A 21144-nucleotide genomic window follows, 5' to 3' on the forward strand; every position below is an offset into this window, starting at 1 on the left:
GACAAGATGCTGACCTGGGGAACTCTGGAGGTGAGAGGGGAAGAGAGAAGAGAGAGGAAGAGCCAAGATGGAGAAAGAGGGAAGGAGAGATTGACAAAGAGGAGGACTTTGAATGTCCCTTGCATTCAGTGATGGTGTTTTAAAGTGCCTGCATCTAAAAGAAGTGCTCTAGAAGACAGAGGGTGAAGGAACAACTCACCAGTGTGTTGGAAAGTCAAAGAAAATTCACTATACTCAAGTGCAGCTGCTGTAATGAAATGACATCTTACAATTTCCATGGGATCTTGACCACTGAAGAGTTCACCAAAGTCAATTGACAAGATGATGAGTGTACAGCTTTGGAACGGATTCTCCCCAAGTGCACCTCCCTAGTTATTGTCACAGGCAATCATGAGGAGACCTCATATCCCCCAAAGACCCTATTGCTACATTGTCGAGAAGCAGGTCAACAATGTCTAAGAGACAAGCCACTCATGGTTGTGTCTGTGCAATGGGTCTTCGGCCAGGTCCTGAGGTGAATTAGCTCTTTGCACGTAGGTACTATGATTAGCCAGATTTGAAAGATGGAAGACAGGGGCCCCAGAGACTGGGCTTGATGTTTGCAGTGACAGTGACAGAATGGGACCCTTCTGGCTTCCAAACACTGCTCTCTCGAGACTCAGAGCAATCACTGTCCTGAGCTTTGGGACAAGCAGCTGAGCAGCTCAGCTCTGGCTTCCCCTTATCACCTCCCTGATGGTCCACTAATTTCTCCAACAGTTGGGAGTGTTTTTTTTCTCTCGACACAGGTCTCTAAGAGGGCCAGTTTGATAGAGGTGTTTTAAAGGTTTTTCTTGGCTTGTTTGGGTAGATACTGTCTTACAACTGCAGAAGATGTTTTGCTAAAAGATACTCAGTGTCCTGGTTTCATTCTGGGGCAGTGAATCAACACTCTGAGTAAAAGCAACTTAGGGGAGTTGCTTACGCTTCCAGGTCACAGTTCCTCGAAGGAAGTCACATCAGGAACTGGAAGGCAGGACTGTGTGCTATCCCACATAGCATTGTCTCTGACCAAGGAACTCAGTCACAGTCAAGGAAGTGCAGGAGGAATCATGAAAGAATGCTGCTTAAAACCTGGCTTTCAGACTCAGCTGGCTTTCCTAGACAGTGCAGGGCCCCTGCTGAGGCAATGGCTCTACCACAGTGAGCTGAGCCCTCCCTCCCACATTGGTTAACAATCATGACAACCCCTCATAGACAAGCCCACAGGCAAATCTGATCTGGGCAATTCTTCAGTAGAGGCTGTCTTCTCTGATGACTCCAGGTTGTGTCAAGTTGATGGTTAAAGGTAACTGGGACAGTGGATAAAGTAAAACCCTTTTGTTTGGGCTGAGTACTGGTATGAACCATCTAGTGGGGCTTGGGAGATGGTTAACTCAGCAAAGTATTTAGGCAAGCATGAGCTTCTGAGTTCAATCCTGAGAGCCCATGTGAAAATCAAGGTGTAGAATCCCAGCACAGAGGAGAAACAGACAGAGCCCCATGGCTCACTATTCCAACACTCTAAATCAGTGATCCACCAGACAGTGAGAGGCTCTATCTCAAAAACCACAGGGGAGAGTGAGTGAAGAAAGAAGGTCAGGGTTGTCCTCAGGTCTCTACACACATTCACATAGATGTGTACATATTCACATGAACATGTCCACATACCCACAAACATGCTCACATGAGCATGCACACACGAGAATATATACACACACTCCTGTGTGCATGCATGTGTGTGTATGTGCATGTGTGTGTGTGTGTGTGTGTGTTTTCTTGTGTGTGTGCAATGCTCCTACTATATTTACAGGAACACACAAGTATGTTGTCTTGGGATTATGGGTTTTTATAGGCATGTATTGCCTAGAGAACTTAGTTATTTCCTGAAGATATCAGTTCCTCACAGATACTAGCCTATGAGACTGGGATAATCCTAGACTTAGTTATCCACGGAAGAGGAGGCAACACAGAAGAGAGGGGTTTGGGGACCCAGTTTCTCTCAAGACATCTTTTTAGTTTGACCAACTGCCCCAACCTCATCTCCACCATATATGCCCTCCGTGACCAAAAAAAAGAAAAAAAGAAAAACAAAAAACAAAAAAAACCCAAAAACAACCTTCTATTCCAGCCAAAACATCGGCTTACAGCAGAAGGATGATGGATGGTCTTCACAGTTGGACACCTAAGGTCACCGTCTGCTTTGCCATTGACAGCTGTGGGCAGGTGACTCAACTGGTCTGAGGTGCAGAGTTCTCTGCTCGTCACCGTGCTGAGGTGGCAAGCCACGAGGGCCTCCCAGTGCACAACCCTGTACTTGTGTTAATCCTTCTTCTCTTCCGCCATTGTCTGGGATAACTGCTGCTGACAGGAAGGCAGGTCAGACCCACGAGCTCTTCTCAAAGACTCTGGACGGAAAGGTATTGTCACCATGCCCTGAGCTTTCTCCCCTGCCACCATATGTGGCTGCATAACTCAAATCACTCTTCCCAAGAAAAGCCCAGCAAGGGGATGGCTCAGTGGGTAAGTTCTGGCTCAGTCGTGAGCACTTGAGTTAATACACACACACATTGTATTTTGATCATGTTTCATTTCCCAAACCCTTCCCAGGTCCTCCCCACCTCCCTACTCCCCCAACTTAAGGATTTAGCTCTCTTTCTCTCCACCCCCTTTCTCAAAAACAACAACAACAACAACAACAACACACACACACACACACACACACACACACACACACACACACACACAATGGGGGAAGAAAGAGGAGAGGGAGGGGGAGAGAGAGAGAAATAAAAATCTAAACAAATAAACAGAAACCCACAAGACGAAAACAGTCAAAATGAAACAAAAAGCCGCAGGGAGGAGGGGCATGGAGGGGCTTGGAGTTTGTTCAGTGTTGGTCAGCTACTCCTGGCACCAGGCCTGCCCTGGAGTGTAGTTGATATACCCGGTGGCACGCCTTTGGAAAAGGCGGGGTTTCTTTTTGCCAGCTGGTCCTAACTGCAAATGGCTCCTGGGTTATGAGGGCAACACTGTGTCCACTTCCCTCAGTGCCGGGACCCTGTGAACCTTGTGCATGCGGCTAGTCTCTGTGCCTCAGTCCTGTTGTGTCTGGGAGGCACCTTGGAGTCATTCAGGGAAAACAGACCATGGAACTTCACCACAGAAAGAAGAAAGTAATGTTGGAGCCCATTTAGGGTTCCTAGTGGCTTTACCCAGCAGGTCAGCATAGAGAGGGTGATTGGACCACAGGCCTGAGTGCAGGTGTCTGGGATGGTCTGCACTTGGCCTCGCTGGGGGAGGTCTTTTGATCCACCCCTTGCCATTCCTTTAAAACCCCTCAGGCAGAGACTGTCAGGGAGGGATGGATTAGGATCCAGGCCCGTCTGAGGCTGTCCTGTACTTTCTATGTTTCTCCCCTCCCCCTATACTTTTAGTATTTCCTGCTGCTCCTACACAAGAGTGCCCTGGGGGAAAAGTGGGGATGGGATGGCCCCCCACAAAGGAAGAAAGAAGGGAGTGAGGAAAACTGAAATGCAGGCCCAGACAAGCTAGAGCTGCTGTTGTACACGGAGGGTGTGTGTGCATATGTGGACGCACATGCATGGCGTGTATGTAACATGTGTGGAGTGCCCTCCAAGGCCAGAAGAGGGCATTGGATCCCCTGTGGTCCTTTTGGTTTGAACCCTGGGTCCTCTGAAAGAGCAGCAAGTGCTCTTAACACCTCTTAACCATCTCTCAGGCCGCTAGAGGAAATCTTTCACAAATATGGTAACTTGAAGAGGCAGTAAAGTGATCTGGAAAAGATTAACGATGAAATTATTCATTGGTTATTTATCAGTTTTGTACTAAAAAAAACAAACAAACAAACAAACAAAAAACGACCTGAACAATGAGTGAGAAGAAAGAACGATATATAATCATAGGGGTGAACAAAGATTCGACTAGCTGGGTGTGAAATTCGATACAGGGACAACGAAGGCATGAATGCTCGCCAAGAGGAAATCAGTAGATGGCTGAAGGGGTGCCTTGTACTTCCAAGCCTAGGATCACAGTAGTGAGAGGTTGTTATAGGACGCCACCTGAGGGTGGGGCCCCTTTTCTTCACCGGGGCGCTCTCTCAGAAACTCCCTATCGATGGAAATGACAGAGGGCTTCGGTCAGTGCCACAGAGTGCCCTACTTAATCTGTGGAGAAATTATGCCCACTTAGGAAGAAAAGCAAAATTTCATCTGTTTAGAAAATCTGAAAGACTTGTGCTCTGAAATCTACCAGATGGGGTGACGGGGTTCTGTTTAAACCAACGAGGTTGGCCCAAGCTCTGATTTCGGGGTGAGCACATGTGGTCTCTGGGTTTGTGTCCATTGTGACTCTCTCCCTGATAGTTTAGGCACATCCCACAAACAAGCATACACACTCCAGCGCAAACATGATAGGCACTGATCTCTCTCTCTCTCTCTCTCTCTCTCAATAAACAGCTTTCTGTGTCAGTCTGTCTGTTCTTACACATTTGTGTAGGTGTGGGCACATGTGTGCCACAGCTCATGAGTGCAGGTCAAAGGTCAGCCCTTGCCTTTCGCATTGTTTACAACCATGTCTCATTTTTGCGTTTTCACCGCGTATTAAAGGGGGTAGCTGGCCGGTGAGCTTCTGGCAATTCTCCATTCTGTCTCCTGTCTCCACCTGAAGGAACACTGAGGTCACAGGTACGCACTGGGATGACAGACAAACGCTACAGAATTCTGCTTTACCTGGGTTCTGAACACAGGTCCTTGTGCTCACACAGCCAGCACCTCACTCTCTGAGCTGTCTCCCCAGCCCATGATGAGATTTTTACAGAGTAGTTTTGTAGCTCAACTGCACAGTTCTGGAGCATGCACTCTTCAGATGACAATGTCCATCTAGTGTCAAAGGCTGGCTATGCCTGATCGGGCCGTGGGCACCACTAACCACCTCTGCTGGTTCTTCTTAACTCTCTCTGCCTTACTCAGCCAAATGTATGGTTGACATTAGAAGATAATATGGATGTACTATAGATTCTCTCTCAAGGAAGGGGTGGGATAGGATAGTGAGGCTTGATGTATGCTCAGCTTATGCTAGCTGGAAGCTCAAGGACCTAAGTGTGTCCTCCATGCTCCAGCCAATGTGGATTCAGGTTTTTCCTAAATATCTGGTACTTCGCTGTTACACATCTCAGCTGAGCCTATACCTCCGTGCCGAAAGCTCTCTCTCCATAATTCAGCACTGCCTGCCAATTCCTCTAGGACTTTCGTCTTTGATTCTTTTCTGTTGCTGTGATAAAATGCCCTGATAAAAAGCAGTTTAGGGGGAAAATAGTTTATTTTAGCTCACAGTTCCTGTTCACAGCCCATCATAGCAGGGAGGTCCGAGCAGCAGGAGGTCGAAACAATAGTACATTCAATTGGAGAGAAACAAATGCCCAATGCTGGCTTAGTGCTCAGCCAGCTTCCTCTACCCTACACAGACGAAGGTCTGGACCAGGGATGGTGCTACCTGCTTTCAGGCTGGGTCTTCCCACATCTATCAGGGCAATCAAGACAATCCCCTGCAGATATTCCCACAGGCTGACCCGATCTAGACATCTCTCTGTCACTTTCTTACCAGGTGGTTCTAGGCTGTATCATGTTGTCAGTTTAAACTAACCACCACCGCTTTTCAAAAACCTGGCAAACTCCACGCTGCCAGGTGTGGTCATCCATCTAGTCGCTGTGCAAACATTCATTGACATCTATTCTGTAGGGTGACAGGCGCTTTGGGAAGCTCTTTGCCTTCAAAGAGATGAGAAAAATCAATGACAAGTGTTCTGTTAGAAGCGCGGTAAATGCAATCAGTACATCCTGCTTGCGCCTGCTTTTGAAGTTAGAGTTTCTTTCTCTTTTTGAGACTTGGAATAGTCTTTCTCCCCTTACAGCAGGCACATTCCTCTTTTCCACTCAGATTGGTATAGAGGTTGATTGAGGCCAGTGAATCATTTATTCCAAGGATTATCGGGGCAAGTTCAAGCTCAGAATCTCCCTAGATGACTAAGAAATAGTTACATATTGGGGTTTGAATCCTGCCAAGTCCTGAGCTACAACAATATTCTGCTCATGAGAAAAACTCTGAGGAGTTAGTCACTGGGAGAACCAAAAAGCTATTTCTTCACTGTCTACTCTCTGTCTCTCTGTCTCTCTCTTTCTCTCTCCCTTTCTCTGTCTCTCTGTCTCTTTGTCTCTCTGTCTCTGTCTCTGTCTCTCTCTCTCTCTCTCTCTCTCTCTGTGTGTGTGTATGTGTGCAGTTGTGCACACACGCATGCTACTGTGTACATGTGAACTTCAGAAGACCACTTGCAGGAGTCTGTTCTCTCCTACTATGTGGTCTTGGATAGCAAACACAAGGTCATCGGGCTTGACAGCAGGTGCCTTTTCCCACTGAGCCATCTCATCTGCCCTCCACCTTATTTTTTTGAGGCAGGGTCTCACCGTGAGCTCACTGTGAGTTCACCAAGTCTTCCCAGCACGGGGATTATAGGTCCACACCTTCACATCTGGCTTTTTTCTGTGGGCTCTGAGGATTGAACCTGGGTTCTTAGGTTGGCATGCCAACAGAGCCATCTTCTCAGCCATTCCACAGGGTTCTTTACAGCGAGTATGTGGCCAAAGCTTAGTCACACTCAGACACACCGTGAAACAAGGGACATTTGGAGCTTTAGGGACTCGCAAGTCATTGCCAAATCAAGGCACAATCCAACTGTGACATGCGGTTCTCTGTTACCAGTTCTCAGAGCCCTGAGGACCTGCGCCTGCCAAAGGGAGAATACTCCATTCACAGTTTTGGATGTAACTACTCAGTGCCCATGTTTTAGATGGCAGTGCTAACATGCATAAGGAATAGTCCAAGAGAAAGATAAATGATCATTTTGGCTCTGTTAGGAGAGTCACTGCTCTGGCCATGACTAGACAGAAATGGACTAATGAAAACTTTAAACTCAAGTCCATGAACTCTAAAGGGGATTCTCACAGAGAACAAAATGACTTACATATTTATTTTTATTTTAAAGTGTGTCTCTCTATGGGTTTGTGTAAAGTAATGCAGAGCCCACAAAGGCCAGAAGAGAGTATCTGATCCTCTGGAACAAGAGTTAAAGGTGATTGTGAGCTACCTAGTGTGGGTTCTGGATCCGAACGTAGGTCTTCTGCAAAAGCAGTGTGTGCTCTTAACCGCTGAACCATCTCTCCAGCCCCAATACAATATGTCTTAAAAGAAAAGTTCATGCCTGCCACACCATTCCAACCAGCAAGATAGGCAGGCTCCAGATTAGCAGTGTTCTATTTTTACAGTCTTTTGCATGATAAATGGCCAGGATCTACTTTCCTTCATCAGCAACAGTGATGGTTCACTTTCTAGGAACAAAGTCTTTACAAGAGACCTAAGTATTCTTGCAAGTAAGCCAGGATGACAGTTCAGTCAGTAAAGTGTTTGCCTTGCAAGCATGAGTACTGAGTCCAATTTCCAGAACCCAAGTGAAAAGCCAGGTGTAGTGGGCAGGCAGGTAGCCCCTGGGCCCATGGCCAGCCAGCCTAGGAAAAATGGGTGATTTCAGGTTAGTGAGAGACCTTATCTCCAAAAATAAAAAGTGACAACACTTGAGGAACAGTAACTGAGATTGTCCTTTAGATTCTCCATGCACACACAAACACACAGGAAGTCACAAACACACAGGAACACACAAACATACAGGAACACACAAACATAGGAACACACAAACACACAGGAACGCACAAACACACAGGAACACACGAAGTATTTAAAAAGCAATTTTGGATTCTAGATCCAACAATGGAACACAGAAATGAAATGAAAATACAAAACATGAACTTGACTCCTTAGTTTGGACAAGACTGTAAAAATGGCAACTCTTTCCTAGGGTGGAACATACTGTTGCTTTTCTAAATGGCCACAGTATCAAACTTCCTTCTAAATACATCTCTCTTTACCCATAGGTTAGTGCAGCTCACAGTCCTTATCATGGAAGCATCTTTGTGTGCAATGGACAATGCTTGATACAGAGACTCACAGTTGGTCCAAGTATAGAGGACAAGTGTCTATGAAGGGCTCAATAATAAATGAATGATCTATGTTGCATAATCTCTTCCCAAGGCTCAGGGAACATTATGGAAGAGGAGGCAGAAAGATTCTAAGAGGCGGAGATTGGGAGGACCTGAGTGACACTGTGTCTTCTGGTCATGGCAGGACTGCTGCTTCATTCATGAGCTCCCAGCAGCTGTGGTGACCTGCACAACACCAAGCCAGTCAACAGTCTAGTGGGGATGGAGGAGGGGCTCACAAATGCCCATCCCTAGCTGAGGGGCTATTAACAGTTGATGGCTACTGGCAGGGAGAGCCAGTTTCCTTTAGGTGTATGGTCCCTGATGGACTGATCATGCCCTAGTGATAGCCCTGTACTCTTGGGTATACGAACAGCACTAACTGGGTTCAGTCATTATTTACAAGGAAAAAAAAGAGGGAATATGAATTTTGGAGGAATCCTTGGGGATGATCTAGAAAGTGTTAGATGGGAGAGTAGGGGGCAAATGTGATCAAAATATATTGTATGCATATATGAAATTCCAAAAGAATAAATTAAAATGGATGTTTTTACCTTGCCCGATATTAGCAAAACTTATTTACAAATTAGCATTATAAAAATGTCAAAAAGATTTAAGAAATAAAGTGTTAAAAACATCCATCACTGTGCCCCACTTGTAAACGTGTCTCTTTACAATGAGATAAAGCCAACAACTAGACATGTAGGTGTGACCACTTACCACACTCCAGCCACCAGCTAACTGCCTAGATCAGCTAAGCATTCTGAGACTCAATATGTCCACCCACCCATGGGATCTAGAGAGATAACAAGCATCTAGGGTTTGGTGGCAATGTCTACCACATGAGCTCAAAAGTATACATCTACCCATTGCTCCTGCTGCCTGTGGCTCTCTTCTGAAGCTCCCTTTCTTGGGAAATGGATAAACCGCCCAGGATGTTATTAAGTCAAACTCAGAGCTGATTGTGTTGTAAAGATCTCCCTCTTTAGTACTTCTTGGGGGTGGCAGTAATCAGATGGGGAGATTAGGCCTCTGACAAAAATTGAAAAGTAGTCCTGTACTACTGAGGCAGTATCCAAGGTGGCTCTGATGAGGCACCAGGGTTGTCAGATGGACAGTGCAGGGATAAGGCAGCATAACCAACATCTTCTGGAAATCCAAGAATTCTAAGCCTCTCATCTCATAGTCTGCCTTTCCCAAGCTCAGCATTCACATCCATTCCACATCCGCCACGGACCATCCACACCCCTAAGAAAGTCAGCATGTCTTACATAAAGCTGCCACACACTTGCTGAGATTACTGAGCCATCCATATATCTACCACTAAATTATCCTCATCCTTACTTTCTTTTATATCCGTTTCCCTGGTTGTACACACTATTGGTACCAAGTAAAGGGTTTTTGTCCTAGAGGTGGACAATTCCCAACAACAATACCAAAGTCACCTTTTTTTTTTAATCTCCTATGATTCAGGCCATGGGACAAAATAGGTTCCTGCTGAGTCTGGTTTCAGGATCCTTTCTATCACCCATCTCTAAGGATCTATCTCCTAATCATCAGAATTGAAACATAGGCTGGTTTCTACTGGTTCTCACTGTCCCAAGCCAGCTTCAGTCACAGTAAAGGCCTTCTACCCAGTCATCATCAGTGTAGTTTCCATCAGCCTTGTATTTCTGTGCTTTTCCAGTTACATATGTGTATCACTGTAATAGTGTATCACTATGATAGTGTATCACTGTAATAATACAACCCTGTGATAGTGTATGCCCATGATAGTACAACCCTATGATAGTGCATCACTGTAATAGTGTATCACTATGATAGTGTATCACTGTAATAATACAACCCTGTGATAGTGTATGCCCATGATAGTACAAACCTATGATAGTGTGTCACTGTGATAGTGTATCACTATGATAGTATATCACTGTAATAATACAACCCTGTGATAGTGTATGCCCATGATAGTACAAACCTATGATAGTGTATCACTGTGATAGTGTATCACTATGATAGTGTATCACTGTAATAATACAACCCTGTGATAGTGTATGCCCATGATAGTACAACCCTATGATAGTGTATCACTGTGATAGTGTATCACTGTAATAATACAACCCTGTGATAGTGTATGCCCATGATAGTACAACTCTGTAATAGTGTATCACTATGATAGTGCAACTCTGTGATAGTATATCCCTATGATAGTACAACGCTGTGATCATTTGTCACTATGGTAGTGTATCACTATGATAATATATCCTTATGAGAGAACAACCCTATGATACATATATGCCTTTGAATTACTTGATTTTTACTTTGCCTCATTTTTATTTTCCTCAATCATTATTTCTTTTTAAATTATGTTGATTTAGCTATCATTTATGTGTGTGCCTACATGTGTGAGCATGTGCTTGTGCATGCATGTGGGTACATACATTCCATGGCCTACGTGCGGATGCTAGAGAACAACTTGAGAGAGTTTATTCCTTCCACAACATGGGTCCTGGGGCTTGAACTCAGGTTCTCAAGCTTAGCAGCAAGCACCATTACCTGCTTAGACATCTCACCAGCCCTGTCTCAACTATTTCTAATTTAGGTTGCCTCATTATTACTTTTAGAAGTTACTGTATATTGTACTGAACCTAGTGATATTTAATGTAAATATGTAAAGTATTTATGGAACATCTTTTCTCTTTTTGACTTGAAAGTATGTATTCTATTTGCCCTTATTATGTTTTTCTTATGCTTTCCCCAATCTTTCAAATATACAGAGTGAGTAAACACACATTTATTATTTTTCTACTCTTGACTGTGGATGTCATGTGACCAGTCACCTCAAGCCCCTGCTGTTGGCAGTTCCACAGGAAACAGACCTGCAATTGTGAGCTAAAATAAATGAATAAATAAATCCATTCTCTGATAAGCTGCTTTTTTTGTCAAGGTACCTTATCCTAGCAACAGAAGTAAAGCTAGGACAATGGTATCTATTCCTGCCACATCTTTGACTGAGTTCATGATAATAAAAAATATTCAAAACCTGTCAAATAGAAGAAAACATTGGTGTATTATTATCTATATTCCTCCAAACAGCCTCAAACGTTTCATCCTCTGGGCATCTACACAATGTTACAGGAGCAAGCACATACATTCATGATTTTTCAAGAATCTTTCAAACATCAGAAAAAATGAAGGAAGAATCTGTCTTAGTTATTTCTCTGTTTCGGTAATAACATACCCTGGACAAAACAACAACAACAACAACACCTTTAAGGAGAAACGGTTTATTTCGACTCACAGTTGCGAGGGATGGAGTCCTTCACAACAGGAAAAGAAGAAGCAGAGGCATGGCAGCAGGAACAGGAAGCTAACTGATCACATTGTACTCACACTCAGGAAGCCAAGAAAAAACAGCAAGTGGGGTCTGGTTCTAAAATGTCAAAGCCCGTCTCCCATGACACACTTCCTTCATCAAGACTCAACTTCCTGAACATACACAGTACTTCTAAACAGCACCACCAGCCGGGCACCAACTGTTTAAATGCACCAAGCTGCGGCATCATTTCCCATTCAAACCACAACAGGAACATGTCACGCATGAGAAAGTAAAGCAGAAAAAGGAAACAGAAATATAAACTCTTCCTGAAACAGGACGTCTGTGTAAATATTAATTCCAATTTCATTTTAATCCTACATCTGAAAGTATTTGAATGGTGTATTTGTCTGTCGTCATTACTAAAATTAATTATTCTTTCATCCATGGTTCCACAGAACTTGACTTATAAGCTCAATTTAGTACTGATAGTCATTGGCACAGTTCACTATGTATTTCTTGCTAGCCCTTCCTGGTACATGCTAAAATTTCATCTCCTTGCCCGACTCTGAAGCTTGATATAATCATTTGACTTGGTGTAGCCAAAGAAACCAGAGTAAAGGTGTTCTATCATTCTTGTTGGAAGCTTTCCAAAGCTGTTTTTCTTCAGCCGTGATGTTTAAGAAGCACACAGTAACATACAGCCTCCATTGGTTTCACATCTTAGGATGTTATTAGTAATAGAGCTTTAGTGAACTACATTGAACTTGCATGTGCTGAGAAGACAATGGTGCTGATTTTGACAGCAGCGTGGTCTAATCTCTTCACGCTGATGCGTGGCATTTTTACATGTGTATGAGATGGCAATCTTTTTTGTGTCTCTATAGGAGTAAGATAAAGATGGATCAAGTCATGAAGACATAATAATGAATAAAATATACAAAGCCACCTCAGTGTACTCTCTGTCACAGGAAACCAATGGCTCTTCAACTTTTCCTGTTATGTAAATCAGAAATATCGGTATGAACCTGTCAATCAAGGTGTGTCCACTGGGGCAAAGGAGCATGACTGCTCTGGGGCAACCAATATCTTTCTGGTTGGATTTGAACATGCCATTCCCATTATAAATATGGGTCCAAAAGCCCATGGGAAAGGGATGAGAGAGAGTCATAGTGGGTATATATCAAAATACATTATACACGTGCATGAAATTATCGAAGAATAAATAAAAAATAAAAGTCAGAATCATTTGTGATTATACGTGGAATTTACTTGTGAAAGCTGGATGCTGGATTCTTCTACCCCTCAGTTGAAGAAAGGATGCTGTCTTGTTCATGAGTGTATTCTACGACATGCCCCCAAGGGAAGGAACCACTCCAGTCTTCTTTAAATAATACCAGGGATTCCATCCTTGGTTGAACCTCAAATCCCACTCTGAGCATGTGAGAACCAACTCCTCTCGCAGTAGAAAGAGCAAGGTCTTCCTGGAGTTTCACCTGGATGGAGTCCCAACACTCTTTCCCCGAGTTTCTCAGAGCAGCTGGTTTTGGAGTGGTGTGGAAAGGAAGACCATGCCTGATGACCCCCTGAGAGTCCTCACCTCTGATTTCTTCTTTCCTTTTGGTGTCATGGAAACAATCCCATGATCATACTTGTGATGCTAACGCTGATTGCCAACTTCATAGGATCTAGAATGACTTAGGGGACAAACATTTGGGCACATCTATGAGGAAGTTTCTAAGTTGGGTTAATGGGGAGGAGAGGCATACCCTGAATGTGGGTAGCAGCATCACACAGGGATGCTGGTAATAAAAAGGAGAAGGTGAGCTGAGAACCAGCGTTCATCTCTCTCTGCTCCCTGACTGTGGATGCCGTGAGAGCAGCTGCCTCGTGCTGCCCTGCCAAGACTGTGCCTTGATGGATAGTGCTCCTTCTTCAGCTGTGACCCAACATCAACCCTTCCTTCCGGTACCCTCCTCAGGTTCTCTGGCCACAGCAGCAGGGGAGTAACTAAGACAGAACGGAAGGATTTTGTTCCCTTTCATTTATAAGCTGCACCCCTCCTTCTGGCTCATAATAGTTGGCATTCTTGTTTATTTGTTTGTTTTTGTTTTTTCAAGACAGGGTTTCTCTATGTAGCCTTGGCTGTCCGGGAATTCACTCTGTAGACCAGGCTGGCCTCGAACTCACAGAGATCCACCTGCCTCTGCCTCCCCAGTGCTGGGATTAAAGGCATCTGCCACCACTCAGGCAGTCTGCATTCTTAAAGAATTTTTGAGACAGGATTTCTCTGGGTAGTTTTGGTGCCTGGTACCTGACCTGGATCTCACACTGTAGACCAGGCTGGCCTTGAACTCACAAAGATCCGCCTGGCTTCCGAGTGCTGGGACTAAAGGCGTGCGCCATCACCGCCCACCCTTTTCAACACTAACTGAAAGTTCTTTGCCCAGGCCAATGCTGAACCCTCCCACAGATGATGTCTTTGGAGTATGTGAAGGGAACTTACCTTGTTTTGTGAATGGGACAAGGCGACAATAGTTGTCCCATGAATATATTCAATTACATTTTCAGACTTCATTTTTCTCCTCCTGAGGGAAGAGTTGCCAGTATCTCCCTCTATACCATGGACCTATTTTAAGTGAAATCTGAATATGTGTGTTCTTTGAACTCATGTCCTTGACTGAACAGAAAGTGGGTGTTGCTTGCACAGAACCAGCAGCTCTGACTGTGGTTCGCAGCCTTTTGATCTGTCCCTTCTCATTGTCACACCATCCTCTGTCTGTTTGCAGCTGAGCTGATCTCTAAGTTTACCCTTCTTGCCGCTGAAGCCCTGAGCTTCCTGGATTTCAATCTTCCCTTTATTTACCTCTCCAAGCATTTAACTGGGTCAGAGGTTGTGATTCCTTTAACAAACAGTTTGGCAGCCAGTGCTTGAGAAGAGAGAGGGGGATGAGAATGAGAAGTTTATTAGAAAAAATGAAGAAAATGGGGGTCAGAGACATAGCTCAGCAAGAGACTGTTTGCCATGTACATGTAAGGCCCTAGGTTTAACTCTCAATGCTGAAAAAATAATTAAAGTGAGAACTTGGGCTCAGAAATGGGGAGAGCAGATCATTAACACAGCTCACAAGTTGCTGCTCTTGGTTATTGGGAGGCCAGTAATCCCAAAGAGCACGGAGGAGAAAATACCAGCATTTGGGTGGATGAGATGGCTCAGTGAGTGCCGGAGCTTGCTGCCAAGGACAAAGACCTGGTCTTTATACCTAGAACCCACATAGTGGAAAGAGAGAACTGACTCCTGCAAGCTGTCCTGTGGACCCCCCCACCACCACACACAAAGAAAAGAAGAGTATTTCCTGGACAAATGTGGGGAAATTGGGGAAAAAGACTTCTGTGGAGCTGTTTTAGATCCCGTGTTTGCATGTGCCCCTGTGAGGGCTAGCGTGGGCAGTGATAGAAACTGTATGAGACACGTGTAAAAAGGACCCTGGGAATTGTCCATCTGGGCTGGGGATGTGGGTCCGTGTGCAAGCATGAGGCTATGAGGTCAATCCCCAGCAGCCACAGGAAAAGGCTGGACATGGTAGTGTATGATTCAATCCCAGTGATGGAGGATGACTGCCTGGGGGGTGTTGGCTAGCTAGCCTATCCTAACTAGTGAGTTCCAGGCTAGTGACAGACTCTGTCTCAAAAAATAAGGTAGATGGTACCTAAGACCTGATGACTAAGATCATCTCCCAGCCTCCACATCAGTACAGACACACATGAACACACACACACACACACACACACACACACACACACACACACTATACATCGAAAGGGTCTCAGGTAATGTCAGGCACCCTACAAGACATCCAAATGGCATTTGCCCTCTCTTTCATCTTCTGGTGACCACCTCTTCTCTCTCTTTCTCTCCATCTTTCCAATCCTCTAGCATGCCACCCTCTCCACATAAAACCAGTATCAGTGCAAATGACATAGTTAGCCAAAGAAGTCTAAATCTGCAGGAGGTTTTAGATTCTCACCCATCCACTGTCATAGCTGGCTTTAAATGCTCTTTTCTTTGACTAGAGAGTGTATCGAGGTAATCAAAGACAAGCGGAGCTATTTCACCAACTGCCGACGGGGAAGCAGAAATCTCTGTGTGGAAAACTACACTCACCCTAGAAGCAAACGTTTTGAAGGGGAAATTACGTTAATTACAGTCAAGAGACTCCATTTCAAAATACTAGTCTTTTTTGCTCAGCACCTAAAATGCTGGTGTCAGCCAGGGCTCTTCTGAATCTTTCCACTCTTACCCGCTGGAGGGCCTGTCAAATAAAAGTTAAAAAGTCTGGAGGAACAAAAGCCAAAGGCAAGAGGGAGAAATGGTAAACCTTGGGAGAGGGAAAAAATGCACAGAGATGGGGACTGGGGGGGGGGCAGGAGAACACGCATTGTGGGGGAAAGAGACTAGGGGGAGGACAAAACAGGTTCAGACCGGCTTCAAAGAATTCTCCTGACCAAGCCCAGTAGGGAAAGGTTAAAATAACACAGGCTTCTCTCATCGAAATGTAAGAACAAGAAGACAATGAGCAGGACCAGGGTTTCCTATTCATCTGGCACCTGCTCCATAGGGGTCCTCGCTGACTCTGGGAATTAAATTCTATATAAGCAATTATACCGATGGGCAAATTAATAGTTCATATAAATATCACATTTATTGTAGAGTCTTGACAACTCTAGGGGCATTTATAATGTATAAATTTATATGGAGAGCCAAGTGCTTTATGAGAAGCCACTTAGGGAGGAAGAGTATACTCTGCCTCACAGGGTACCATCCTGCACAGGGTCGAAGTCATAGGAGCCTGAGTGGGAGGCAGCAAGCAGGTCACATGGCATCCCCAGTCAGGAAGCAGGGAGATGGATCCTGCAGCTCAGCTCACTCCAGCCATGGGATGGTACTGCCCACAGTTAGGGTGGGCCTTCGCTACTTACTTAACCCTGTGTTTCTGTGCTGACTCTAAATCCCATCAAGTTGATGATGAAGAATATCTGCCACAGATGGTATTCACTAGATATACAGCCACATCATTTCTAGGTTCTAGGATTAGAACCAAACATCACTGGATATTTACTAAGCTGGACTCGGGTGCAATGTCAAGGCAAAGGCACATTTTAGTCAAGCTTTTTTTTTTTTTTTTTTTTTTTTGCCGGAGCTGAGGATCGAACCCAGGGCCTTGTGCTTGCTAGCCAAGCGCTCTACCACTGAGCTAAATCCCCAACCCCAAGCTTTCTATTTTTTAAAAGGCTTTAAAAATTCACTGAGACTCATCTATTAGAGTGGAAACGCACCTAAATTTTAAGAGGCCCTATACTGGGTGCAAAGGACCTTTTAAAATTCGTGTGTGATGGGCACATAAACCACAGCACATGTGTGGAGATCAGAGGACAGCTTTATAGAGTTGGATGTCCCCTTCACCTTGACGTGGGTTCTGGGAATAAAACATAAATCACCAGGTTGACAGCATCTGTCTTTATCCCTGGTCCATCTCATTCACGCTCAGAGAAGTCTTCTAAGGGTAGAAAGATAATAATCAAAATATAAACATATGACCAATATATTTATTAAATAACTTCAAAAGAATATTACTAAATGATTTAAGCCTTGACAAAATAAACCACAGGCAAAAAAGTCTCAGTTCACAAATAATGCTTTCATACAGGCCATCAGTTTGTCAACTACCAAGATGTCCCTGTCCTGCTCTTGACCCCTGTCTGTGCCATGCCTCCAGGCATCCAGTCCCCCCAAGGCCAGCAAACATTTACTGAGCACATAATGCAGTCTGTCGTCTTTTGTGGGGACATTGCCCTGTATCTTTTTCTAAAATAGTATTTCATGGAATGGAGAGATAGCTCAGAGAAAGACCCTGGGAGGATTTGGAGGGGAAGTGAGGAGTGGATTTGATCAAAATAAAAAGCATTCAAGTAAAAAAAAAAAAAATGGCTGCAATAGAAAGACTTGGTGTTTTATATCTTCTTTCTGTATTTGACTGTTCACAGAGGACCCAGGCTGCTTCTGGCAGTAGCCTGACACTTCGAAAGATGACTGTGTGGGAAGAGAGGACACCATACTTCCTACCTCTCCTGGGGAAGAAACTGGTTAGCACTGCCTTCCCATGAACTAATCTCCCTCCACCAAAACATTCCCCAACTGGCTTCCTCTTTCATCAGGGCTATAGGCACCATAAGAAATTTAAAGGAACATTTTTGGAGTGTTTAGTGTGCCCCAAATTGAGCTATAATATGAGAATTTGTGAACTAATTATCGTCTAAGAGGAAAAATGCCGTCTTGATCCAGTTGCAATGATTAGAATTTTATTCATGCTGGCAAAGCCCTCTCCCTCACAGAGTGTAAGAATTTGCAGGATTTTCTAAAATGGCCTGGCCAAGGAGAGAAGTGGTTTGATCATATTGTATATACCAAATATCTTATCTGAGCAAATCAATAGTGCTCCCTCCCATGCATGTGGGTCAGAAAAGAAAAAGGTATCCAAGAAATGTCTGCATTATTCCATGCATGGGGAATACCACAGCAGAATATTTGTATTAGGGGGCACTACCAGTAGACAAATTTTTATTATCCTCTTTATTTGGCTTAAAACATTTGGATGGAAGACAAGTTCTCATCCAGAGGAATAACACATGCTATTTACATTGTGACAGGGATGTAATCTTTGTCACATAAGATTTACACAAGTGTGGATATTTGTGTGTATTAATAAGTGATATGCTTATTGATATATATAGTAATAAATGGTGTGCTGTTTGTAGTGGATGTCAACCCAGTGTATACTTCAATTAAGACGATATCTAGGTTCTGGGGAGATAGCTCAGTGAATAAAGCTCTCCACTTGCAAACATGAGGACTTGCATCTGGACCCCCAGCACCCATGTAAATGCTGGGAGTGGAGGTCAAGCTGCCTGTAAGCCCCAGTGCTCCAGAGGCAGAGGCTGGATGTCTGGAGCAAGCTGGCCCACCAGACTAGGCAAATTGGTGAGCTCGGGGTTCAGGGAAAACCCTTGCTTCAGGAAACAACATAGGAGCAACCAAGGAAGGCAACCAGTTTCAACCTCTGGCCTCTGTGTACACACGCATCTGCACATGCGTGTGGTCACAACATGCTAACACACAGGTGCATCACATACACAGAGAAAAGAAAGCACCAGGCAGGCAGATGGATGCAGTGGGATATGAGTGACTCAAAGAAGAGACCATAGTGAAGATACTGTTTCACTAGCACTAAAACTTGGAAAATCCTTAAGTACATTACGATCAAAATAATTTACTTTTCCATACATTTTGATTTTTAAACATGGAGAATCATGTTTCAGTTTACATAAATACATTAACAAACAAAAAACCAGCAACACAATCAGTCTCAAACCAGTGTCTGAGAAAATTTCCAGTTCTTAAGCAGTTTTTTAAACAATCAATCCAAACTCCAATAAATGAAAAGTTGACCCAATCAAGCTAAAAAAAAAAAAAAAAAAAAAACCCAAAAAACAAAAAAACAATTGTAGGCAATATATTTTACATTTAGGTCAATTGAAAAAAAATGGAGATCAATTGTCAGCAAACTCCTGACCTTAGTTATCTATGGAATACATTATTTTTAAAAGTTCCTTGTGGATTTCAATGCACTGACTACATTCAATACACTATAGTGTTACAGAGCAGAATGGGACAGCTCCTTAACTGACCCTGATGAGACACCGGGTTCATGAGCCAATGAGATGACTCAGGGGTCAAGTACTGCTGCCAAGTGTAAGGACCTAAGTTTAAGCCCTGGATTCACAGGAGAGATGAAGAGAACAGACTCTTCCTCTAAGTTGTCCTCTGACCTCTGTATATGTACCATGATGCATATGTACACACACACACACACACACACACACACATAAACTAAAATGTAGGAATATTTTTAAAAGAAAGAGAAACTTCAAAAGAATTAACAAAGTCTATAGGGAAAAACTATGTGCCACTGATAACGTACCCATGTGGCCTTGAGGTTTGAAGAATGTGATTAACTGGGTAGTTCGTATTCTCCTATTCCCTGTCATCACTCACTTTAAAGGATTGAATGGAAGGAAGACGAGCTCTCTAACCCTAATCGCCTCCCAACCACCCGCCATGAGTTAGATTATTAGCACTCAAAAGATATTCTTACCACCTGGGAGATTTGAAGAGCAGGAAAAAGGAGGAAAAAATCAAATATTTGCTTTTCTTGGTACTGCCAGTTCAAGGCAGAGACCTCTGTTGGAGCAGGGAATACTGCCCGCAGAGCAGGAAGGAGGCTTGGGGACCATGAGGTCCTGTGGGTGGCCACCAGAAATCAGAGGGGACAATTGAGTGCAAAGAGTCCCAGAGGACCTGCCCGAGAGAGAGGAAAGCCGGATTGCGTAAAGTATAAAACCAACAAAATAAAACAGAAAAGTCAATGCAGGTAAACACCCCAGGCTCGGAGCCACCAGGCTCATTTTACCTCAAAAGCAAGGAGCTTATAGTAGCTATCATCACTTTGGAAAATAAATATGCAATATAATACAAGCGCTTATTTAACTATGTCAGAAGCCCGTGAACTTAATGGAGGATGGAGTATAATATGAACACTTACTTAAAACTGTACCACAAGTCAGTGAACTCCATGAGAGAGGAATAAGGTTTGAATATGTGTGGGAGGCACAGAAAGAGAGAAAGATAAGTTATGTGGACCTGAGAACTGTAAGGAACTTATACATGTCTCCCCCCATTCCCCCCCTTTGTGTGTGTGTGTGTGTGTGTGTGTGTGTGTGTGTGTGTGTGTGTGTACATTTCCCTGTGTACACATGGGGAGGGTATTGCGCACATGTATCTGTATGCACAAATGGATGCCAGAAGCCTATATCCAGTGCCTTCTATCTCTCTCCATCTTATTTTTGACATGATCTCTCTCAGAACCTAGAGCTCATGGATTCTGCTGGAAGGGCTGGCATGCAAGCCCTGAGGAGCATCCTCTCTGCTTCCCCAGTGCTGGCACTAACAGCTTTTTATGTGGGTGCTGGGGATCTGAACTTGGATCCTTATGCTTGCACAGAAAACATGTTCCCCATCGTGCCATCAGCCTGAGAACTTGGAAATCTTCTGATACCATGACCCTCGAGCCAGAAGACTACACCGAGTGACTAATTGGGAGCTATCATTTTAAATGACAGACAGCCGTGGAGGCTCTCCAGGAGATTTAGGGAGACCACAATACTACTACTAATAATTATTAAGCTTTCAGTACTCTAAATAACAAATGACAATGTCTATTTCGTGAAAGAAAAATGGTAGAAAGGAAGCCTGGAGTGGGAAGCTGCACTATCTCTTGCTCTGTAGAAAGTGTCTCAGTTGGAAGTATACAGTTTTCCTTTGGGTCTGAGCATGTGGGAAGAATTCGGTGCTGTACCCTTCACTTGGATCATGGTGGGTATCAAAAGCCTATTCAAGGGCTCACTTGATTTAGGCCATACTGAAAGACATCCTACCCCAAAACTACATTCCTAACCAGCACTGAAGATCCACTTAGCACCCTCTCCTATAATTCCCAGGTGTATATTGAAGATTCCACTAGTAGAAAATTGCCAGATAGCCACTGTTGAGGTGCCGTAGGCTAGCCATCATCCAAGCAGTGAGTTGTG

The sequence above is a fragment of the Onychomys torridus genome, chromosome 11 (assembly GCF_903995425.1).
Source record: "Onychomys torridus chromosome 11, mOncTor1.1, whole genome shotgun sequence".
Classification (NCBI taxonomy): Eukaryota; Metazoa; Chordata; class Mammalia; order Rodentia; family Cricetidae; genus Onychomys; species Onychomys torridus.